Below are 23,355 nucleotides of genomic sequence, written 5' to 3'. Positions count from 1 at the left end.
TCAATGAAACAAGGGTGTGCTTTGTCCCACCCAGGGACTGAATATTTTAACGGTCATGGATTTGCTTCTCATAGGTGCTAGTTTCAGCCTTGCTGGTGTAGGTCATATTCTGGCAGGAGGCTCTGGATGAGTTTTCAAGGCTGAAAACACAGCCTAGAAAAACATGAAAACAATGTGCTCTTGTAGATTTGGATTTATTCTTCTGGAAAGAATTCTAACATTTCTACCACATTCCCAGCAGGAAAGACTTCTTTTCTTCCTCTTTTTTTCTGCTTACTAACATGGAATGTCAAGCATTCTGGGAAACTGCCAATTTCAGAATCATGATAATTTGTAGTTTTCTTGGTTGGTAAGGTGGGATTGACTAGGATGGCAAAACAGAGAATAATTCCCTTTGGAATTTGCATTTTTCTCATGTGCTTTAAGGAAACACAGGTGCAAAGCCTTTGCAGCCAGAAAAAAAAAAAAAAAAACTTTTATGTATGCCTGAAGCCAAGACCACCTTCTTTGAAGTAAGGTATATTATCTGTGGTATGAACTAACTTACATGTGGGTAGAACAAAACTGAGAGCCTTGTATTTTTTGTGAGTCATAGCTAACAGTCAAAAGTTCTCTCTTAGTCACAACCCTTCCCTAAGGTCTCTGCAGATGACTGAAACGTTAGCTACTTAGAGTATGTCTATTAAACACATGCTGATCAACTAAGCAGAGGAGGGGGTCTCTCTCCTTTCTGCAGCCCCTTGTTTGCTAAGTTTAGATCTTTTATCCAACTGCAATTAACAATTGAATAAGACAAAACAGGCATGTGCAAAGATTGTGTGAACAGTCCTAGACTTTCTCCCTAAATGTCAGTTTCAGTACAGTGTCCTCTCTGTTTCCCTTCAGGTTCTAGCCCTTAAAATAGTCACACACCAATTCTGATTAACTCATCTAGATGTAAGAATGACCAAGAGTATCCTAGCCTAGAGTCAGAGGTTATGTTATACTCTTTCATGGGCATCCTCACTTGACATATATTGTAGATTTTCAAGGAAATTATCTTGTTTTCATCACAATGTTTGTTGCACTTACTGTTTCCTTCCTTTCTTTCTTTCTTTTTTTTTTTTTTTTTGTGGAGTTTTGCTCTTGTCGCCCAGGCTGGAGTGCAATGGCACCATCTCCACTCACGGCAATCTCCACCTCCTGGGTTCAAGTGATTCTCCTATCTCAGCCTCCCCAGTAGCTGGGATTACAGGCATTCTCCACCATGCCCGGCTAATTCTGTATTTTTAGTAGAGGTGGGGTTTCTCTACGTTGGCCAGTCTGGTCTCCAACTCCCAACCTCAGGTGATCTGCCTGCCTCGGCCTCCCAAAGTGCTGGGATTACAGGCGTGAGCCACCGCACCCAGCACAATGTTTGTTGCACTTACTGTTTTCTTAGGACACCTAGACCTTCCTACCAGCATGATCTCCAACCTCTGTGCCTCACACCTAACCTCTAATCATTGTCCTCAAGTCAGAAAAAACTTAAACTTCATGGTCTTCAATTTATGGTGTTTGCTTTCTTGGTTTTCTCTTTGATGAAAAACTCAAAATAGATTGTAAATTTGTAAAGTCTTCTTCCAAGTTTTAATATTTAGCAATTCTTCATCCCTTTCCCATTAACCAACACACTTTAATTAGTAGGTTTAGTAAAATTATGAATTCATTTGCAGAAATTTTTTCAGCCTCACACTGGATAGAGGCTTGCATAAGGAGAATTACATTAAATGACACAAAAGAATTAATCTCTTCTTACTAATCTCCTTTTCTTTTCTTTCTTGAGACAGAGTCTCACCCTATAGCCTAGGCTGACCTACAGTGGTATGATCTCAGCTTACTGCAATCTCCACCTCTGGGACTTAAGCGATCCTCCCAGTGATACTCCCACCTCAGCCTCACCAGTAGTTGGGACTACAGACATACGACTATGCACAGCCAATTTTTGTATGTTTTTTTTAGAAATGCAATTTTGCCATGTTGCGCAGGCTGGACTTGAACTTCTAGGCTCAAGTAATCTGCCTGCCTCAGCCTCCCAAAGTGCTAGGATTACAGATGTGAGCCACAGCCCCTGGCCTCTTCTTACTAATTTTCTGAATGATGGTATTATGATACTTTGTCATGTACCTTCAAACCCAGTTGACTGTTAATAATTTCAGACTATACAAGATCTTTAGGTGTGACTGCTGAACCAAGTACCCAGAGAGACAAAAGAAATAATTGTGGTAATGGGGCTGAATTTTTAACTAAAACATTGGTTGTCATAAGCTTATGAGATAACAAAATGATATATATTATTTTTACAGAAACTACATTTATAGTTTTGGAATATTCTACCCAAGAGAAGATACTTGCAGGCATAGCAAACAAAAGTGTAATTATCATTCTTGCACAATGGGTATTATAATAATTTATAGATATATATTGGTAGGATATAAGGATATAAAGATAAGGAAGAAAAATTCCTGCCATGAAAAAGCAGTTGGAAGGGGATGCAGGATGTCTAGATGTATAGAAATAAAATATGTCTTGCACTTTCTTTATGCAAAGGATTGTCCCAGTTACATGACCCCTACCATAAAGCTCAATAGAAAGTCTATGTCAAACAAAATTAGAAAAAATAGAATTTAGTATTCTTCGTGATTTTGAAAAACTGGTGCAAACAGTTATAGACATGAAATATAACCATTGTTCTTTAATTGAGGAAACATGTAACTAAAGGAAGCAATTTGTTCTAACTCTCTTACCCATCTCCACCACCAACACACACACACACACACACACACCATTTCCAACTGGGATCATTTCCAACTATGTGTGGAATGGATATTTGGAGTTCTTTGCCTCAAAACATTATGCAATCTCAGAGTTTAGGTCTTAAAAATACCAAAAGTTGTTTTCTCTCTTTTTTTTTTCCTCCTGTGCTTGCATTTGACTCTTTGCAGCTTATCTTAAGAATTCTAAGACCTTGGTAAGATTTCGAATAAAGAATGATGGTTGCCTAGGAAATGTCCATGAGCTACATAGGTATCTCATTTCAGCTAATTTGATAACAGAATAAACAGCAAGGAATGCAGACGTATGATTTGTTGTATTTTCATTTTCTTGCCTTTGTGATAATGGCAATCAGTTTATGTATGTACATGGAGCAGCATTTTTATTTTTCCCTTTTTTCCTTTTAACAAAGGCAGCGAAATACTAAAGTAATTCTAAAAATGTACAGTCCAAGTGATTTTTGAAGTTCTCTAGGTACATAACCAAGTTTTGAACATTATCTGACATAAAGAATAACACTATATTACATGTGTGGGCATTGTAAGGCAAGTGTAGTGACAGAACTATTTACTTTGGCTTTGATAGATCATTGCAACAATCAGAATGAAATGCTTGGAAAATGTATTCACTTTTCTCTGTGGGGTCATCCATGCTCAAGTTATTAACCTTCAATGGCAGAGTGGCAAATGTAACTCTCTCTTATGCTACATAAGATAGTATCTGCTTGTTTGCTTCTTGCATATTCTAATCTAAATTTGAAATCATCCTTCCTGGACTATATTTCCACAGCTCCTAGTATACAGAAAGGCATAAACTCCAAGTCCAAAGGCCCTTTGTGATGATGATGATGTCTCTGAAGCTGTGTGTACCCTTTCTTTACTTCCTAGTCACAGCTCAGATGGCCACAATCCTTAACTCTAGCTATTTACACTTAAATGAGGATAGCCTATGGAATGTGAAACATTATTCTTCCCAAATCTGGACGTTTCCACCTCAATTTCTAAGAGTTGAGTCATTACTTTGACCCTGAGACAATGATTATTTTTCATCTTCAGAGGATATGCCAGAATCACAAATGTCATTTAGCTGATTCACTCTTGTTTATCTTGTCAAGTTAACGTTCCTTATCAGCCTTGGATGAACACACCACTCTGGTATCATAACTCTACTCAGAAAACCACGAATCCCTTCTAAAAACACCTGATGTAAAAGTCTTCATTCTTTCTGGTACCTGTTTTCCTGTCGGTCAGTCACTGAGAGGTCCAGCGCCATTTTCTATCTATAGTTTGTGGTTTCCATCAATCATTAGAAAACAATTTTAAAATTTGAGTCAAGATTGTTTATGTTTCTGTTCAAGACATTTAAACAACGCTAAGTTACCATTTAGGTAAACAAGTAGAATATCTTTTCTTAATTTGTTCCTGTCCACAGACGGTTTAGTTATCAACCGTTATATACTGACCACTTTCACTGTTAGGGAACAGAGAACACCAACAAATATAAAACATGGTCACCACCTTGATGAAACTCAAGATCTAGTTTGAGCATGTACAGATTTTTATAAGGTAAATAAAGCATATATAGATTTTAATATCTATATTACACAAATTAGTCATATATTGACAATAAGATTATATGCCAATTCAAATTTAGATTAGAATATGCAAGCAGCAAACAAGCAGATACTATGTTATGCAGCATAAGAGTTACATTTGCCACTCTGTCATTGAAGGTTAATAACTTGAGCCAAAATATTGACATTAAAGTATAGGTCTCCAGAATCAGGAAATAAAAGGAAGGAGAGAAAGAAGAGGCAGCAAGAGCTGGAATGGACCAGTGACATTTCATGGAAGATGCAGAACTCATGGCTGACAGTAAAAAGTGGGTTGGGCTTAGAAGTGTCAAGTGGGAGATGAGGTGTTATAGGCATGTACCTTAAATATAACAATGTAAGTTAAATGAGCCTGTGGAAAAGTAGACTAATATTTTCAGTATATTTTTCAGCCAAGCATAGGTAACAATGATAATGGCTAGAAATGTATATGTGTAAGTTAAATGGTATATTAATGACAGACTGCAGCAAAATATTATACTAAGTGCCAAGAGAAAAAAGTACACAATGTATTTATGCAGGACATTTATAATTTGTGTGAGCTTATAGCCAACAGCATAAAAAAAATAGGCAAACCAATAGCATTATCGTGGACAAAAACAAAACAAACAAAACTTTAAAACTATTTTGGATTATATGAGGCATCTCTAGATATTTTGTGGTCGGAAAATAGAAAATGCAGAGAGAAAGCAAACAGAAATGCACCATCCTTTCCCTGGACTTCACTTCAGCCAATGTGTGTGTTTAGAAATGGAAAAAGGGAGATGGGGAAGGGAAAGTAATGGGAGAGGAAAGGAAAGAACAGAACTAAAGGACTCTGGGGCCATGGTAACAGGATTGGCAGCAGCACCAGAAAATTTCACACCAAGATCAAGATAGGTTGTTTCTCCTACTGCCCGAAGTTTTTTTTTATATTTTACACTCAATTTTGGTTGATTTTCAATGAGCCCCTATATAATTTTATTCCAGTTTTTTAAATTAAATCTTCTTAGGTACATTTAATCAAAAGAAAATATAGCTATAAATATCCAAGTTTAAAAGTTATTAAGCAATTTCTTCAAAAAAATAATAAATCAAGGGCATAACAAGAAATATATTTCTTAGGGATAAATGAAATTTCCTAAAACTTGCAATAAGCATTTATTTTCACCATATTTTAGGTGAAAGCAAGAAGTATTTTCAGAAGAAAAATGAGTCCAGCAGAAATGCATTAAATATTTTAATCAATAATCTAAATCTATGGAGAAGTAATACACTCTTCTTAGATAAATTAAAATTTGAACTTGCACCTAGATTTTTTTAAAACATAAATAATTTCATTTTTCCCTATACATTGCAAATCTTGTAAATGTTCATTGGTCAAATTAAAACCAAACAAAACCAAGAAAGAAAGTGTAAATGTGCTTTGAAATAGTAGCATCAAAGAGTGAAGGAAAAAAAACCTTTCTCTTCCTGTTTGTGCTCCTCCCCCACGCATTTTCATCTGTCATGTTGAAATAAATAAGAGAGCAATAGTTTCTTTCTCCCACAGTGCTGTTTGTGGTTAAGGAAACAATAAAGGATATTGTTACAAATAGGTGGGCAATATAATGAGAAAAAGAAGTGGCCTGTGGTCATAGTTGCAGCTGTGCAGGCAAGACATAAAGTTTTTAAGGGTGTAAGAAAGCAGCTAGAAATACCCATTAAAGAATAAAGAGGTTTTTGACTGCTATGTACAATAAGATTATTTGGAACATATTAGCTACCTCTAAGCTTAAAGTTCTGGTTCTAGTCTTTAAAGTTTATAAGGGATTTTTTTATTTACCTTTTTCTGGAGAGTTTTTGCTTAGTGTTTTTCTTCTCTGCATCTTTCTTCAATTTTTCTTCAGAAACTATGTATTTTTTATAAACAACTTGACAGGGAAAGCATGAAAGCATGACATTTGCACAGATATGACCCATACAGAGGGTAGTGTGGGTACCAGTACAGGGAGATAGGACAGTGGCTTTCACAATAACCCCCAAATGACTACAGAATTCAACATTTCAGTCTTGGGTTAAGGAATTTAAGATATGATCATGAGAATCAATTAAAATGTACTCAACTTAGAATTTGTGGTCATGGTAGTGGTTGATTGTGTGACATTCTGAAATCAAGAATCAACAGCATCTAGCCTAAGTTTCATAGGGAATAGCATTACAACAAAAATGGTCAATCATTGGCCACATGACTAGAGTCTCAGAAGATAGAATTATTTACTGAGCCGTGATTGTATCTGCTTCATGAATGACTTCTTGATTACTTGAGTCAGCAGATAAAGGAATGCATATTGTTTAAAAAGTATACAACCTAGCAGGGGCCCCCAACTTCCAGGCCACCGATCAACACCTGTCTGTGGCCTGTTAGGAACTGGGCCACACAGCAGTAGGTGAGTGCCAGGTGAGTGAGCATTACCACCTAAGCTCCGCCTCCTGTCAGATCAGTGGCGGCATTAGATCCTCTTAGGAGTACAAACCCTGTTGTGAACTGCACATGGGAGGGATCTAGATTACACATTCCTTATCAGAATCTAACTTATGTCTGATGATCTGAGATGGAACAGTTTCATCCTAAAACCATCCTTGCAATCCAGGGCGGAAGGGGCCCTGGCTCCATCCGGCTGCCCCATTCTGGCTCCCTGGGAGATCAGTGTTGTGAGTGCATGTGAAATGGGGGATCGCCGCCCCCAGTGCCCTTCCCCTTCCTGGGGCCCACTCACACTACACCCTCTTCCTTTCCCACCCCACCTCTCCGGAGAGAAACTGGACATGGGGCCTGGGGAGGGGAGCTGGCCAGAGGAGGACCCCTTTCCCGTGGCATTAGAAGGGGGAGGGGTGGCTGGGGCCCCCACCCATTCCCCCTCCCTCCAAACTCCCAACCCCCAGTCAGTGTTTGAGCCTCCCCGTTCCCCTCACGCACCCCCTCACGCACCCTTGGTGAATCCTTGGTGATGATTTTGGCAACTTTGGGAATAAATGGCAATTCCCACGGAAAAAAAAAAAAACCATCCTTGCACCCCCCTTCCCCCCATCCATGGAAAAATTATCTTCCATGAAACCAGTCCCTGGTGACAAAAATGTTGGGGACCACTGCAACCTAGAATAAAATGCCAGTACCTTGACACTGATAGCAGCTACTGACCCGAGGAATAACTTAACCTCTCTATACTTTGAATTCTTACTTGTAAAAGGAACCAACAATGGTACTTGTATCATAGGCTTGTTTTAAGGATTAAACAAATGAATATATAATTTTAAATAAGCTTTGTATTTTGTAATAATTTTAAGTATACAGAAAAGTTGCAAAGATAATACAGAAAGTTCTCGTATACCTCTCACTCTGTTTCCCTGAACGTTACCCTCTTACATTACCATGGCACATTTGACAAAACTAAGAAACCAACACTGACACACTGCAATTAACCAAACTCCAGATTTTATACAGATTTTTCCTGTTTTTCCACTAATACTCTTTTTCCATTTCAGGATTCAATCCAGGATTCCACACTGCACTTAAGAAATGCACATTTTATTTTTTGAAACATTTATAACTGTGTCTGGCACACAGTAAGCACCTGCAAAATGTCATTTAATCCTATTAGATGATTTTCATGCAAGCGAGATGGAATGTTTCTAACAATGTCATATGTTAACAAGAATTTATTCCCAATTACTTACACTGATTCTGTTGCAAAGAAATCAATTAATATAAAATAAGGGGTCATTTATCTTCATAATAAAGTCAACTATATGATAATTGCTCTCAAAAAAGGGAGTTCATCTCTAGGATATCTTCTAAACATAAGAAAAACAAATAATGTCTTAGTGGTTTAACTCCATTAACTGACTTCTTCATTCAACAAAAATTTTTTGAGTGCCTGCAATACACCAGGCAGTGTGCCATGGGCTGAGGTACAGGGATGAACAAATCAGACTTAGTCCTTTTTTCAAGTGAAATGTATATATTTTTTCATAATCTTTATTAAGCTATTGATTTAGAATCTGATTCACCCCACCATGAAGCATAAAGCCTTGAATCCCTCACTAAACACAACCTGCAATGTTCACTGAGAAGCGGTGATTGAAGTTAGCTGAAAGAGGGAGATAACCACAGTTCACTTTGGCTACTATCGCTCACATATGCAGGATCCAAGGACTTAGACGAAGATAAGGGTTCAAGGAAAACCTGCGAGTGGCTGCAGACACATTCATTCCAGTCGCTCTGGGGTTTCTTCCTTGCTGATGACTGTTAATGATCTTATGCTAGGCATTGTGCTCATGGCTTCACATATATTAATTCAAGGAAATCTCACAACCACCATATGAAGTAGATAATATTATTCCCCAATTTATAGATGAAAAGATGAGGCAAAGTGATCTGATGCAAGAAAAATAGGAAGACACAAGAAATCCTTTTGTATTTTCACAACGTTATGATTACCAAGACAGATATTGCCCTGAACATAAATAATAAAAACAGCTTTTTTTTCTGACTTTAAAATGATTATTCTTTAAAAATTTGGTTGCTTTTTATGTGGCTATAGAAATTTCTTAATGTTTCTTTGGCAATGGAATATAGTGGAATTTTACAACTATATAAAAGTTACCTTTGCCTAAGAAACAGTATTTACTGTGTGTACCTAGTTAACCGAAAATTCTCTACCATCCAGCACCCTAAATAATTGATGAAATAAGCTGCCTCATATTATAGGATTCCCCAAAAAAGGAGAAAGATACACACATGCACACACACAACCTTCTGTGGCCCAAAACACAGTATCACAGCCCTATCTGCAGGCAACTTGCAATTGACAAATATGATTTAGTAATTTAAAAAATACACTTTCAGTGATGAAAAAATATTTATAAGTCCCACTGAAGTACTGCTTAACTGTACATAAGAAATTACTTAACCTTCTGCTATTCCAAATATATTTTATGTTCATTTTCTAAGATTAGCCTTTCTCCCCCGCAACCCCGAAAAGTCACTGCATTTTATCTTTGAAATTAAGCAGAAAAACAAACAAAAAACAAAAACCCAGTGCTGTTGACAAATGTACAGTGAATTCACTTGATTCTTCACAAAGACTGAAGTCAACTTTCAGGACCATGAAGAGCTAAAAATTCACCTATTTTCAGAGACTTGTTTGTAGACTATACAGCAACTTTGTTGTCTTTCCTATATTCGAAATCCGAAAACTCCCTGCCCCCATGACCTCCTCTGAATCCACTGCGAAATCCTCCAGGGATGGTGAAAGTACCACATCTGCTACCACCATGCCCTCTGCACCACAGAAACCAAAGATCCCTCTGCCTCTGCATCTCCCACAGCCACAATTTGGACAAAGCGGGATTCCAAATGTTTCAGCATTTAATCCTCTTTCTTCAGCCCAGGTTGATATCCATTCCCTATTGTCATTACAAGAAATATTATCAAAGAAGGATTTAGTTTTTTCCTACTAGCAGTTAGGTCCAAGTGGATCTTCCTCATCAGCATTTCCTTTACTTTTGGGGTATCAACTCCTGGGTCACCTTTATCTTCACCATTTACAGGCTCTTCCTGTTTCTCAAGTTTATCTTCTTTTAAGTTTATTATGAAACTCTCTGTCAATTTCTCCCTTGTTGAATTGTGCATTTGCACTTTCAAAGTCAAAGTCTTTCTCAAATTTCATTGGCCCATCTTGCAGAATACCAAATCTTCCCCTGCTACCTGGCTGAACCCCATGCCCTCTCCTTGGAGTTGAAGGAGTACCTGGAGCTACTTGTCTCTTGCTATCATTTCTGAGTTGCTCATTTTCTGGTCTTGAAACATTGTGTACTTCAGCTCACCAGTGCTCTTGATCTCTATTGCTTTTTGGCTGGTAGATGGCAAAGGCCTAGTTGATACAGGGCTCCTTCTCCCAACAGGTGCTGAAGCAGGTAAATGGGCCGAGACAGTCTTCACTGCTTGTTCCGTGGTTGGGCTTTTTCTCAAAGGGTCTAACAGAGGGCTTGAGTGACCTTGAGATAACTATGTTTGTAGAGATCTTGTATCCTGTGTTAAGGCAGAGCCAACCATACTACTTTGGGGTAAGACACCACTGTTTGATGTTTCTGTTCCAAACGATGTCAAAGAGCTTCCAGCAACAGCAACGGCACCAAACTCCTGTCCAACTAAGGAGCTTGGACTGAACCGACTGTATATGAGCATCCTGCCAAAGGCCCATGAGAACCCCAAGCACCGGAATGAAGAAGTTGATGAGCCTAGTGAGGACTGAAGGATAGCTGGGTCTTCAGGCAAAGAACATTGTAGTTTTGGTGGCTCACAGTGAGGTCTTTAATGTCACTCCTATGGAAAACAATGTATTCCAATAGTTCATCTTGAGGTGGCATTGGACGATCTACCTTCTGTACCAGAAAATGGAACTTTAGCGAGGGCTATTATGGGGTTCTAGGTGTCGATGGTGCAGGGGATGCCCTCGTAGCAGATCTGTGCCTTGGAGATGCGGCTGGTCTTGCTGTGGAGGAAAGGGGTGACCCCGCTCATGGTGCAGTGCGGCGGACCCCACGCGGCTGACAGGCAATCAGCAGTATCCGTCGCGCCTGTGGCAGCAGCCTCAGACCTAACATGGCGGCGGCGCCGGCTCCGCTGAATCAGCTTTATTTTCACTTCATTAAAAGAAAAATTGAAAACTCCAAAGAACCATCTTGACTTCTAAAATCTGCAAAACGATATCCCTTAGGACTTAAATCTTGGATTGTTTTCTAAGATGCCTCAAATAACTGCTGAGCAAACTTATGTCTAAATTATTGCTGTCTTCACAATTCAGTAAAACCAATAGTAATTAAAGCATCTATTACTGCATAGACCCATGCGGTGTGCTACATCAAAGGCAAATATGAATAAGCCAGTCCTTCCCTCAGAGACCTTACACTGTAATAGGTGCATTTCATTTTATTTTACATATAAGTGACTAAAAAATGTGTTGAATTGAAATAAACACATCCTCAAATAGCTAAAGTGCAAAGTGGAACAAGGTTGGTATCACTAGAAACATACAAGCACAATGCTATGGGAAGATAAAAATAAAAGAAACAGAAGGAATTGTGCTTGGCTAGAAGTTGAAGGAAGGCTTTATGTGTAAGGTAGCATTTGAAAATTAAGCGCTGTGTTAACAAGTTGAGGCAGATTATAGGGTAGGAAAGTCCTCATAAAAGGAAAAGCATTGATGAAGGCAAAAAGTTAGGAAATCACAAAGTTAGTCCTAGGAATACCAACCACACCAGTTTGGCTGAGATTCACATTACAGCGAGAGGGTCAGAGCATGGTAGGCCCGTATTTGGATGGACTTGTGTGCCAGGATGAGAATATTGTACTTTATACAGCAGAAAATGGCAAACTCGTAAGGATTTTTGGTAGAGAATTGACATAGCTAATACTGTACTTCGGGAAGATTGATTCGTAGGTGTTACCATGGAATTCATCGTGGGAGAGACAAAAGTTACGAACATCAATTATATTTCATTATATTATGCAAGGACTGCCGGAAACAAGGGTAAGGAAGAAGAAACAGAAGAGAGAAGATGAATGCATTGATGACCCAAAGCCAAAGTGAAGGCTTTAAAGGCCAAGAAGGCAGTGTTGAAAGGTGTCCACAGCCACACAAAAAAAGACGAGATGCACATGTCACCCAACTTCCAGCAGCCCAAGATACTGTGACTCCAGAGGCAGCCCAAATATCCTTGGAAGAGAGCCCCCAGGGGAAACAAGCTTGACCACTGTGCTATCATCAAGTTTCTGCTGACCACTGAGTCTGCCATGAAGAAAATAGAAGACAACAACACACTTGTGTTCATTGTGGATGTTAAAGCCAACAAGCACCGGATCAAAGAGGCTGTGAAGAAGCTCTATGACATTGATGTGGCCAAGGTCAACACCCTGATTTGAAGAAGACATATATTCAACTAGCTCCTGATATCAATGCTTTGGATGTTGCCAACAAAATTGGGATAATCTAAAATGCGTCTAGCTTGCTAAGTGTATATATATTTATCTTTTCACCATAAAAAAACCATTATAAATATTCCTTTTCATTGGCACTTGGATTTAAAAAGATTTTATGTACTAAGTAATATTGAGAGTCAAATGGGCTATAAAATTTATCTATTAAAAATATATATTGAATTCAAAATTAAAGAACTGCAAGGAACTTTCTAAAATACAGTATAGTCGTCCTTTCATATCTTTGGGGAATTGGTTCCAGGACATCTCTGCCAATATCAAAATCCATGGATGCTAAAGTCCCTGATATAAAATGTTGTACTTTATGCATATAACCTACACAATCCTTCTATATACTTTAAATCATCTCTAGATTACTTATGATACCTAACACAATATAAATGCTATATAGTTATCATACTGTATTGTTTAGAAAATAATGACATGAAAGTCTATGTGACCATCCATTCTTTTCCCAAACATTTTCAGCCTACAGTTGTTTGAATGCATGGGTGCAGAACTCACAGATATGGACAGCAGACTGTATGTTCTTGAACTAAAGACTATGAACTGAATATTTATATGCATCTATAGGTTTATAGATGCATATACAGAAAATTGATCAATGTTTTTATGTTAACAAATAGCATATTTTCTTTTCTTTTTTTTTGGAGACGGAGTCTCTCTCTGTTGCCCAGGCTACAGTGCAGTGGCATGATCTTGGCTTACTAGCAAACTCCACCTCATGAGTTCAAGTGATTCTCCTGCCTCAGCCTCCTGAGTAGCTGGGACCACAGGGGCATTAGCCACCACGCCTGGCTAATTTTTGTATTTTTAGTAGAAACAGGGTTTCACCATGTTGGCCAGGCTGGTCCTGAACTCCTGACCTCAGGTGATCCACCCGCCTCGACCTCCCAAAGTGCTGGAATTACAAGCATGAGCCACAGGGCCTGCCCAGAAAATAGCATATTTTCTTATATCTTTCCCTACATCACTGCAGAAATTAGTGCTTATGAAAGAAGTGTATTTTATGCAATTGATACAATATGATAAATTTCCTGGAGACTAATACATACTATGACAAACCTGACAAAAACAAGAAATGGGGGAAGGATTCCCTATTTAATAAATGGTGCTGGGAAAACTGGCTAGCCATATGTAGAAAGCTGAAACTGGATCCCTTCCTTACACCTTATACAAAAATTAATTCAAGATGGATTAAAGACTTACATGTTAGACCTAAAACCATAAAAACCCTAGAAGAAAACCTAGGCAATACCATTCAGGACATAGGCATGGGCAAGGACTTCATGTCTAAAACACCAAAAGCAATGGCAACAAAAGCCGAAATTGACAAATGGGATCTAATTAAACTAAAAGAGCTTCTGCACAGCAAAAGAAACTACCATCAGAGTGAACAGGCAACCTACAGAATGGGAGAAAATTTTTGCAACCTACTCATCTGACAAAGGGCTAATATCCAGAATCTACAATGAACTCAAACAAATTTACAAGAAAAAAACAAACAACCCCATCAAAAAGTGGGCGAAGGACATGAACAGACACTTCTCAAAAGAAGACATTTATGCAGCCAAAAAACACATGAAAAAATGCTCATCATCACTGGCCATCAGAGAAATGCAAATCAAAACCACAATGAGATACCATCTCACACCAGTTAGAATGGTGATCATTAAAAAGTCAGGAAACAACAGGTGCTGGAGAGGATGTAGAGAAATAGGAACACTTTTACACTGTTGGTGGGACTGTAAACTAGTTCAACCATTGTGGAAGTCAGTGTGGCGATTCCTCAGGGATCTCGAACTAGAAATACCATTTGACCCAGCCATCCCATTACTGGGTATATACCCAAAGGACTATAAATCATGCTGCTATAAAGACACATGCACACGTATGTTTATTGCGGCACTATTCACAATAGCAAAGACTTGGAACCAACCCAAATGTCCAACAACGATAGACTGGATTAAGAAAATGTGGTACATATACACCATGGAATACTATGCAGCCATAAAAAAATGATGAGTTCATGACCTTTGTAGGGACATGGATGAAACTGGAAACCATCATTCTCAGTAAACTATCACAAGGACAAAAAAACAAACACTGCATGTTCTCACTCATAGGTGGGAATTGAACAATGAGAACACATGGACACAGGAAGGGGAACATCACACTCTGGAGACTGTTGTGGGGTGGGGGGAGGGGGGAGGGACAGCATTAGGAGATATATCTAATGCTAAATGACGAGTTAATGGGTGCAGCACACCAACATGGCACATGGATACATATGTAACAAACCTGCACATTGTGCACATGTACCCTAAAACTTGAAGTATAATAATAATAATAATAATAATAATAATAAAGAAAGAAAGAAAAACTTTGGAAAAATTAGGAATATTGTATTTCAGAAGATTCTAAATCTTTGGAAACAATGAATTGGTTGTAGCAACCAAGGCAAATCTGGTATATGCCCTTTTGCTTTATGGTCATTGAAACCAAGGAAGAGAGGACTAACTTAGTTTTAATTTGTATATACAGTAGCTTTAAAAAGATAAAGAGAAACTTTTTCTACTACTTGAAGCCTTCTGTATTCTAAAACTTATTCATCAGTGGCCTCCAACTCTATTTGACTCATGCTTTTGTCTCATTATTACACTGATTTCTTGGGAGTGCTGTCAACCATTTTTACTAAGACATTCCTCTGAATACTCATAGCACTGATAAGTATCATAAGAGAAAATTTAAGAAATGAGAACCAGGTTCTTCTAGCATCCCTTCATGACACTCTAGACTGTTCTTTGAGGTAAGATATTTCCTCACAGAACATAAGATATGGCATTTAATTAAGCGGATCTTATTAATGCTATTGAAAGTGTGTTAGAGAAACAGTTCTTTCCATTCAACAGAACCAAAAACCCTCTTGTGTGACTGATTGAGACTTAACTATAAATACTTACTTTAATGGCTTCTTGTTATTATTTACTATGCCGGTATATAAGACAAGCAGCAGAGTGATACTGATCATAGACTAGTAATAGAATGCAGCTTAATCAGGTAGCTGCCACAATCACAGTATTTCCTTGAAAGGGTGGGATGGAATTCTTTGTAAGGATTTTCCCAGATCACATAAATCATACTTCTTCAAACCACATTCTCCTTAGAAACACACACACACACACACACACAAATTTTACTAACAGTGGTCTGTTTAAAATGAACTACAATTTAAAGCTGCATTATGTAATCTCTACATTTATTTCACATGTTCAAACCATGACTCCCTGGTCTGTGATCCAAAGCAGGAGGGTGGTTGATGACTATGGAATCCATGAGCCTTTCTGATTCCATGTGCTTACATTGCAGATTAGCTATGGTTCTGAAACTTCCAGTTTTAATGGAAACCACTGGATTGTGTGTCTGTGTGCAGGGGAACAGAGTAGGGTATTTCAGAGAAAATTTCATCAGTTCTTGTTGGAACTGGCTAAAAACAGTGGGACTTTTCCACTTGTTCTTTGTCTTTTATGTTTTCCCATATCACAGTTCCTCTCTGCACTACCATACGCCTTCTCTTTTCCCCATGATCCTTTGCAATAATACCTCCAAATGTATCTACCCTTGGAAATTTAAGAAAGTTCCTGCTTTTTTACTGAGTTCCTTCTATAACTTGATGAAAAAATAAAAGGAGATCAATTTAAGGCAACTAATTTATACTATCAAGTAACTTCTCTTTTTATTCCAAGCTAATTTTAATAAAAAGGAAGTTTGTAACTAAAAACCATTAAACAGAGTTTCTAAGATTCACCTTTATTTCTCTAAATTATGTGTGTTCCCTAATTAAAAGGAAAATACATTGGTCCATGGTACCTCTTGTCACAGGCACTAATTCAAAAACAATTCTAAAGTTGATTCAAGGAACTTTGAAGGATAAGAGTATAGTAAATTTAGAAGCAATATACTACAATTTGCCTTATATTCCTTCAAGTTCTCATCTTCACAGTGATTTGTGAGAGGGCTTAATAGCACACATTCCAGAGCATACTTTTCCTGAGATGATGTTCTGATCACCAAAGATTTAAGCTCGAATTTACAGTTGGTAGTTTGTCACCTTTTGCAGTGAATCTATAGTAAATCTAACAAATCTCTTGTTTTGAAACCTATCCATGTTCTCTTCCACGAGTTAAACATATCCATCTTCATTTAAAAGAAAAAAAGTATCAAGGAATATCTCCTTTTTTTACACCCTTTGGTCCTCCCAGAAATGGAAGTTCCACTCTGTCATTTGTGCATTTCACTCTGGGTCTCATCGTTCACATGGAGCAGAGTAGTCCTTTCCCCTCCATCACAGCCACGTGGCTTGGTCAGACATAAAGTGGGATTTAGTCAGAAGAGCAGGAAGACAGATGAGACATGAAAGTAACTGGTAAAATATCAATGTTCACTCTAACTGTAAGGGGAAGAATTAACTACACAGAAAAGCTAACAAAAAATCAGAAAATTGTTCAAAAAAATGAAAACCAACACTACACTGTAATTTCATGCGTTTGCTACACAATCTATAAAATAGAAGCAGGGCTTCGTTGTTTACTTGTTGAAGAGGAAACTGTCAAAGGTAAGGCTTGTGAAGGGAGAGAGCCGAATGGGGCAGTTAAACTTTCAAAAATGAGCTAAAACAAATATAAATATGTGAAATCAATGATGTAAACTGTGAAAATTATGTTATGGTTTTTGTTTATTCCCCACAAGTGTAAACCTCACAAATTTTTCAAGTGGATTTTCAAACATTTTAAACCCTATACCTTTTTTCTCACAAAAACATTTTATTCAGAATGATAAAAATTAGAACCAATCACAGATAGGACTACTTTAGCACAACCAAACCCACTCGTCTGGTCACCCTCACTTCTTAAGACTTCTTAAGGTCCCTAACGTTTCTTTCAAGATTCATAATAAAATCAGAGCAAGCCCTGGAATATTGCTTCAGCAAAGCATGACATACCAATTGCACCATCTGGGGAGAAACCTATGTGGTCATATACATGTAATCTATGCTCTTTATTTCAATTGAACTCCCACAGCTAACTTCACCCCAATATTTTAGCCACACTAAGACTATAGGAAGGAACAAGCATTCAGAAATGCAGCGTGGTCAGCCAATTTGCATAATATTAATTCAATAGGTTTAACATTTTTTATTTAACATTTATTTAGAGAAGAAGCTATTAGTCTCATGGGGGCAAGGTAGGGTAGGTTAAAGCCAGTGATGGGGACTCAGCTCTGCTCTGCAAAACCTACTTTACAAATTAAAGCTCCTCTTTTAAGTTGGACCCACCCTCTGAGGGAGGCAGTTTAATAACCATCTGTTTTTATTCAAAATACTCCTTGGGGGAAAGAGGCGTCTCACCTCACAGTCCAAGCGGCTTATCAAAGTATCTCCTTTCAACCAAAGACAAACATGTTCCCTGAGAAGAGAGCTGGTAGATATTTTCTTTCTTCATTTTTTTACATGTCATGGAATGGTTCAGCAACCTAATAATGTTTTATCAATCCTCATGAGCACTTCTCTCAGATCCTGGCCTTGATTAAGATTTAGGAGAAGACGTGCTGTCTACAGTGCACTCTACTTAATGTTCCTGCAAAATCTAAATTTATTAATCTCAATTTGCTAGTCTCCAAAATAGGAGTCATTAACCCTTTTTATAGATGTAAAAATGCGTTTCAGAAATCAAGATACTAAAGTTTAGGTAATATAATCCACAAATTACACAGCCTAGATTCAAACTCATGGTTTCAAATAGCATGATTTGCCCATGACCTTTCCCCTATATACTGCAGGAAAAACTATACTAGACAATACTATCCCCAAGTCTCATATGTAAGAAACAAAGCCAGCTTAAGGATGTAGAGCAAAGAGATTTGGATTTTATGGACAGAGGGATTATGAATATGTTTTGCTTTATTTTGTTTCTTGTTTGTTTTTTTGTTTTTCCTAGCTGGAATATGGCGTGTAGTGTGGAGAGATTAAAGAAAGAGGCAAATGAGAAGGTTTAGGTTCGTTTTTGGAAAACTGAAATACTTAACACTTATTTTGCTATTGTTATCTAACGTGTATTGAGCATTATCTTACACAACCTTGATCTAGTACTCTTTTAATCACGATTTCTAAGGCTTCTGGAACCACACGGCAACTGGAACTACACAACAAGTATTCTTCATCTGGGTCCTTAGATATGAGAAGATGAGCTTCCAGGGGCCCATAAATACAGAGATTGGAGGCAGAGTTTTACCTGTGAGTGCCTTTCTCTGGGAAGAGGTTCAATAGTTCCTTCAGATCATGAAGAGTATCCATGAGCTAAAAGTAGTTAAGGAAAACAAAATTTCTGTAGCTTCATATTGCAGTCCTAAGGAATCTTGCCCTTTCTCATGACTTGTATAACCTATAACCTACACTCTCTTTAGGACTTCAGACATAAAATTTAGTCTTTAATGAACATCAACCTTAAGAGGTCCTATAGCATTTGCAAACTCAGAATGTCTAACTGTGTGCATGTGCACGCACTGCACACACATTCTCCTCTTGATTTCATATCTCATTTGGTGACAATACCATCCTCTTCTCCTCCATCCAGGAAAACTGGTTCTCATTCTATTATTCCCTTTCTGCTTCTTTTAATCAAACACCAAACACTGCTAATTATATATCTCATAAGAAACTGTTGAATCCATTCTCTCTTTTGTAGTTCTACGTTGGCTTTTACAACCTCCTTCCTCTGTGATCTCTTTCAACCATCTACTCCACTTACTTTAAGTGGCTCTTCAAAGATGCTGATACTTCTCATGGCACACAAAGTCTGCAACAATTGTTCATATTTCCCACTATTTTGCCTACACAATATTCCATTTTCATAACTACATCTTTTGTAGAACAAATTATCTCTATATTTTTTCTTAAATGCTTGCTCTTTGTATTGCACTCCTTCTGATCTTCCTCTCATCCCTCACAAATTTCTATCAAAATTAATGACTCTTTTTTGAAGCCTCCCTGACTGCTCAAGGATGAATTAAATGCTCCTTCTCTGTGCTTCTGTCTAGGGCAGTGTTTCTCAAACTTTAATTGCAACAGAATCACCTAGAGGGCTTGTTAAAACATCAATTGCTGACTCAGGTTCTGATTCAGCAGGTCTTGGGGTGGAGCCTGAACAGCTGACCAGGTCAAACAGTTATCATGTAGGACTTAGCTCCACATGCACTGAACTGGGTCATCTGGGTCACTCTGGTTCATAGAAATCCCCAGCCAAGATAATGGCTCAGCATGTTACTAAGTAGCAATCTCTGCATGAGGTTTTTTCTGTATCATCAGCCACTCTTCTCATGAGGGGTTCTAGAACTTGGACAGCATGTGGAGTTATATATCACTGCCTACCAAGCACACCTGCACCAGAGGTACTGATTCATATTACTATTTTTTACTGAAGTACTGGCGTTTCATCTCCTGCAGCAAAATTCACTACTCATAGAAATACTTTTACTGACTTGAGCTCCGTAATTTTCAATTGACTGACTTTTAGGAGAGAATTATCAAATCTATCAGAGTTGTAACGTCTCTGAACTAAAATGATCTGGATACTTTTATTTTCTAGTTTTAAGAAGCAGTAACAAACTGAACAATTATTTGATTCTGCAAGTAATTATGACAGCAAAGAAAAAATAGTTTTATGGTTATTTGGAAAGCTAAGGTCGTATTTGCAAGGATAAAACAGTCCTTTCAAACTGCTGAGAAATATGCCTGTATAAAAAGAAATGATTCAAGATTTTCTACTTCCATTATTGAATAAATGTATCTAAGAACAGTCAGGCAATTTACCTATTTGAAAAACAAATGTGCTAGCAGATTTCTTAAGAAGGACCTCTACCATGGTGCTGACTTTACTAGGGTCATAATGCCCTTTGAGTTACATAGTTGGAAACAAACAGCAATAGAAACTCATTGTATCTTAATACCTCATTCTCTGCTTTGAAATTCTTTGAAGGTCATTTTCCTGTTTCAGTTTAAGAAGTCACAGAAGAAATTTTATGTTGCATATCTTTAAAACATAACTTTTCTGTGATCCTAGAGAAACATAGGAACACAAAGGAAGGTATGTCTTCTTCCTCCACCCCGCCCCCATTTGAAGATACTCCTTTTTGTTGGCATTTATTAAATCAAACATTCTTTCAAAAACTGTCTTCAACATGTTTCAAATTATGTAGCATGTTTAAGACATTACCTACTTCATTCACATGAATAAATATGCATCTCTTACATGATCTGTTCAGTATCTAGTGCCTAATGAATGTTAAACATCCTGGACTCTGCCTCTCCCCTTTGAGCCAAAGGGGGTGCTTGTCATTTGCCTTCTCCAACGTGGATTAGAAAAAGAGACTCAACAGCCCCTTTTCTAGGAGTCAGTTTCTGCCAGATCTCTTTCGATCTGAACCAGAGTCCTCAACTGTCAGTCTCACTGGATGCCTAACGGTCCTTCTAACTTTATAGGGTATAGTAACATTTCCTGAATCCCCTCATACTTTAGGCAAACTGGAACCAGCAGGCTTTTGTGGACTTCCTGGATGTATCAATGCCTTTACAAAAATTGCCTATAATTATACCCTTGAAGCAGGACACTTCTGTTTAGTTTTCTTTGTATAGTGCCACACAAAGATGTTTACTCAATGCTTTCGAGTGATCCGAATCAGCCTGGTAATCTACATTTTTTCAAACTATATTGATGCCAGCATAGACGATTTTAATGCATTTTTTACCTGTTGGGGTAATGACCCAAGATTCTCAATAGAGCATCTTTTTAAATAAATTATTCGCCCCAACCTCCTAACCTCCTCTACATAACTAACTAGTACTCAGCACCTCATTGCAACAGTCAGGGACAGGAGAGATATCAGAAGATAAAGTCTACTATTCCCAGGGTAGGATATATCCTTGGTTTCCATTCAGCTTTATACTGTGATTCTCGTCATCAGAAGACTTTTGCAAGACTTTTGGCATTTATGTGACAGAAAAGAAACTCGTCTTACTGCTTTACACACTGTCAAAGTGTTTCTTCCCTACAAATACTTGCTATACTTCTGTAAGTCAGGGTTTAAAATGATCTGCATTTACTCTTAAGTTTACTTCATAAAGAAAATCTCTTATTTTCTTTTTCATATTAGTATCTCCTTAATCATGATTTCTCTTCAAAAGCCTTTATTTTAGTTTTTTCAAGACTTCAAAATTAAAAGCAGGATTATATCTCCCAAAGCAGTAAAGAAACATATCTTATAGAAGGTTACTAAAGAAATATAATTGTTTGACTTTACCATCATGGAGATAAAATATTAAATGTTTCCATTGAATTATATTCTTGACAATCTGCTGAATTAGAATCCAGGAGAGTTAACAGAACTTTAGGCTATCAGTCTCATTTTCAAACACTTATGGACATGTAAAACAATGCTCAATATTTTAACAATTATTATTTAATTTAGTATCCCCAATAACACTGTTAGATAAGTATTATTATTTCTAAGTTTCTGACAAGAAACTAGTGGTCAGAGATAGTAAGTGATTATCGAAGGTTTTACAGTGATGTTGCAAATAGGAGTATAGATTACATAGGAATCAATGTCATAATAGAAGTGATACTGTTAATGCAATACGTTCTAGAAAATAAGTTAATATATTATGCCAAGGCATGTAAAACTAGAAAGTAGGTCATTTTTATAGTTAATACATTTCTTAATTTCTTCCTATTTCTGCCTTCATTAAATTTAAGGTCATCCTCCAAGGACTCACATACTAGAGTCAAAAGTTTGACTTTTCGTATCACAAAGGAGCCAGTTTTTCTAAGTATGAATTTCCCATTGATATGTCTGCATAAGAAGAGAAGAACACTGTCAGCATTTAAGAGGTGTTTTTGAAAAGAAGAAAAAATTTATTCTTCACAGAGCAGAGCATAGTAGACATAGTGTTTGTGACCATTATAAATTACTTCCTAGCAAGGAAGTGCTTGTTCTTCCTGTATTCTTTTTTTCCTTTTTTTTTTTTTTTTTTTTGCCTCTAGTAAAGAAGTAAAGTCAAGGTGTGCTGAGTCATTGTATAGTGTTCTCTTATGTCCTGTTATTGGTCACCTTACAAGTAATAACTTCTCCCAGCTGCCCTTTGTTGACTGTTTTCTATGTGCCTGCTATTACGTAAGATGCTCCCGTCTTGACAAAAATCCCATAAGGTCAGTATTATTAATCACCAATTCTCACTGCAGCAACAACTAATGAAGCAAATTAAATATAAAGGGATCTCCTTTAAGGAAGAATCCTAGGATTTGAGCCCAGGCTTCTAAGGTTCATGATTTTTAGTCTGCAATGGAAAATCCAAGCAACCTTTTTTACCTGACCAAATAGAAGACTTTAATACCATTATTTTACATGCTGGGAATTCAAAAGGAAAGAAAAACCTTGTAAATTCTATCAAGGATAGTTTGATTAGAAGTAACAGCTGTTAGTCAGAAATTGTCCCCCAAGAAGAAGGTAGCTGGATATAAATAATTCTGTACTGCTTATACCAACCCATATTTCATGCACCAATCCTTCTCACCCACCATGCTTTCACTCTCTTCCTATTCCTAATTCCCTCATTAGCCTATATTTTCATGTATCACCTATGCATTTTCCTCTAAATATTGATTATCCTTTATCTCATTTCTCTTGTCAAAAAATAAACTTCTATATCATATAGGTTTTTTGAAGCCCTAATGTCTGAGACAGGTCTGTTAATTTTGAAAGTTTATTTTGCTAAGGTTGAGGACGTGCATGCATGACACAGCCTCAGAAGGTCCTGATGACATGTGCCCAAAGTGGTTCGGGCACAGCTTGGTTTCATACTTTATAGGGAGACATG

At 37.5% G+C, this 23,355-nt stretch overlaps 1 pseudogene; it reads right to left on the bottom strand.

Annotated features, from left to right (window-relative positions):
• Nucleotides 1-9,558: 9,558 nt before the first annotated feature.
• LOC100580980 lies at nucleotides 9,559-10,949 on the bottom strand (annotated as a pseudogene).
• Between the last annotated feature and the right edge of the window lie 12,406 nt (nucleotides 10,950-23,355).

Source organism: Nomascus leucogenys, chromosome 3 (genome assembly GCF_006542625.1).
Source record: "Nomascus leucogenys isolate Asia chromosome 3, Asia_NLE_v1, whole genome shotgun sequence".
NCBI classification, from domain to species: domain Eukaryota; kingdom Metazoa; phylum Chordata; class Mammalia; order Primates; family Hylobatidae; genus Nomascus; species Nomascus leucogenys.
The sequence above is the reverse complement of the archived record's forward strand: the minus strand, read 5'-3'. Positions and strand labels throughout refer to the sequence as shown.